This window comes from Echinops telfairi, unplaced genomic scaffold, assembly GCF_000313985.2.
Source record: "Echinops telfairi isolate 266 unplaced genomic scaffold, ASM31398v2 ScPeMD7_7469;HRSCAF=8507_0, whole genome shotgun sequence".
Lineage (NCBI taxonomy): Eukaryota > Metazoa > Chordata > Mammalia > Afrosoricida > Tenrecidae > Echinops > Echinops telfairi.
Genome location: NW_022111372.1, coordinates 53421738 through 53424588, shown reverse-complemented (window position 1 = coordinate 53424588; position 2851 = coordinate 53421738).

Below are 2851 nucleotides of genomic sequence, written 5' to 3'. Positions count from 1 at the left end.
TCACTCATTCACTCAACTCAACTGACAAATGCCTACGCTGTATTAAAGGAACCCTGGTGACACAGTGGTTCCCAATCGGGCGACAGCCACCAGGATCCCAGTTGGAACCCACAAGCATGAGGAGGCAGTCTGCTCCCCTCAAGATTTACACTCTTAGAAACCCCAAAGGGCAGGTCCACTCACTCTGCCCTATAGGACTCGTGGGAGTCTGATGTCAGTGCGTTTGGGTTTGCTGAACTACAGGTTAGTGTGAGCACCGTGTGAGGATCGCTGGGATGAGCACAGGTAACACCGCCCCAGCACCATGGAGCTGCACATAAGTGGGAGGGACCGGCGTGTAACAGGCACACGGGTACGTGTGAGAGAACACGCAGAGTAATTGTGTGCTGTGTTGATAAGCGAGAAGAGAGGGGCTACTTTAGAATTGGGCACCCAGGAAGGGGAAATACGGATGGAGTGGAGGATGGGATGGAGGTGGGGATACAACTGTGAAGGCACAATGTTGTCGGGGCTCCAGGATGCTCCCCCAGCCTCCGTTTACCCACCTCTGGAATGGGGGTGGCAGCATTCCCACTTTTCAGTCCTCCTCTCTGAGGGTGCAGTGCAGAAAGGGGTGCACATCCAGGACATGGCCCACCAGGGTGTGTGCATGGGTGTGTCTGTGTGTGTGCACCGAGCCACAGCCTGTCCAGTGGAAATCCCAGCTCTGTTGATTGCCAGTGCTCCCCCAGTCTGTCAAGGATACCCTAGACCAGGGGCAGCGCCAGCCACAGAGCATGGGGACCTCTGGGGGAGCCCACGCCGGCCTTGACCAGTCTACCCCCAGCTGGGCCTGGGGTCGTCTGGGCACTAAGACAATGGTCCTGCTGCGGAGCTGGCTCCTTGGAAGGTAAGATTAAAGACCTCCCCTGTCTCTCCGGCTCAGTGCTTCTTCCTTCTGCTGATGGAGCAGGTGAGAGGAAGGGATGGGAAAGCGTGGCCATACGGATGGAAAGACATTGAATTCACCAAGTGGAGAGGAGAGAGGGTGGGCGGCGGCCCCACAGCAGGCCACAGTCTGCCGGCTGGGCCACGTGAGCCGGATGCCTGGCCGGGCCAGGGCTGAGACCTGCGCAGACGCGCTGGGCAGCGATCCTGCCGCGCCGCTTAGACTCCTGCCCAGGCGATGCTGGTCCAGGCTTCCTGGGACAAAGGCGTCCCGGGGTGTCTGCGGGCACACACTGCCCTCTCGCGGCCACGAGGCTGCCTGCGCAGCTCGCCAGAGCGCGCCCCTTTGTTCCCCTGGTCCAGGGGGCTTGGGGGATTCTGGACCCTTTTAAGCCGTGCTGCCAGGGTTGTGCAGTGAAGCAAGGCGAACCCAGCGCCACCACTTGATGGCTGAAGAGGTCAACCTCTGGAGTCTCCCCAAGGCCTGCCTCAAACAGGGCGACCGAGTAGCATGCCTGTGGTAGGGGGTGCGGGACAGAATGGGGTGTGCTTTTGAGCACACAAACAGCGTGGGTGCTGTCCGAAGCCTTCGTGCTGCGAAGGCCCCTCCCGCACACACTCCAGCTCCGTGACGGCTGACAGGGGCTGCAGCTCAGTGGGATTTGGATTGTGTGGGCCAGCTGCTTTACAAGTTCCATCGAGAAACCTGCTCTGGCACCTCCTTGGGGGCTCAAGCAGAGTTTTAGAGAGCTGGAAGTTGCGGCTGGTGTGGGGGGTCTCGGCACACAGAGGTGGAATCTCCCCTCCACCCACCCCCACGCCCCGCTGTCTGGTCCTTCTCTCTTGCTCTTCTTGCTCCCCTCGTTATCCTGTCCAGCCTCCATCACCTTGCCATCTGTCTGGGAACATGTTGCTTGGGCATGCCCTTGGGAAGTTGCCTGCATTCCCAAACAGTGTCCTCAAGGAAAGGCCACACGCTCCCATCTTGGCCTGGGGGACAGTTTAGGACGGTGGATGAATGCTTTTTTTATTCCTTCTTCCTCGTGACTGATCTGCCATTTACTATCTTACAGCCATCCTGTTGTTGTTTAATAAGGTCATTCTTTGTGTCCTTGATGCAGGGAAGAGAAAGGAATAAAAGGAGAGAGAGGAGGGTGAGGAGAAGGGAGGGAGAGGGAGGAAAGAGGGAAAGAAAGGAAAGGGGGTCGACTGAAAGTAGGGGGCAGAAGAGCCGATTGGGGCGTCTCTCTCTCGGTGTCTCCTGCTGTTTCTGACTAGTTTCCCTTAGATAACGAATAAGCCGAAGGTCATATGTAGACACTGGCTCCAGGCCAAAAACAACTTGCAGACGTGATTGACCGCATTGAGAAATGAGGAGATTTCACGTGATGTCGATTCCATGGCCTCTGGAAAATGGTACCCGGTGGTTCACATTCTACGGGAGTGGTTTGGGCCCATCGCCGACAGGGCTTCAGTTTTGCAGTTTCCCACTTTCCTGTCCTCCTGCCGGACCCATCGTTTCGGCACCAGGGTCTCCAGACCTGAGGTCCCCGAGAGCCCTGAGCAGAGCTGCCATGGCGGATTCTCCTGTGGAGCTCAGGAGCAGGCAGGGGGTCAGGAGAAGCTCGGGTTTAAACAGGCGTGGGTACGAATCCAAGCTCGGCTATTTACAAGCCTGCCTGTGTTACTGGCCAATAGTTCAGTGTGCTCAGCGACCATGTGTATCCTAGCAACCGGGAAGTTCGCGGCAGCCCTGCGTTGGCTGCCGTTTGTCCAGCAGCTGATGCTCACTGCTGGGCTCCGTGTCACTTCTGGGGATTCTCACAATATTTCAAACTCTAGTCACAAGGCTGCTGCATACTTACTAGTATACAGTAGAGTGTACATATAATTTATTATATGCACCAAGCAACAACAACAAAAA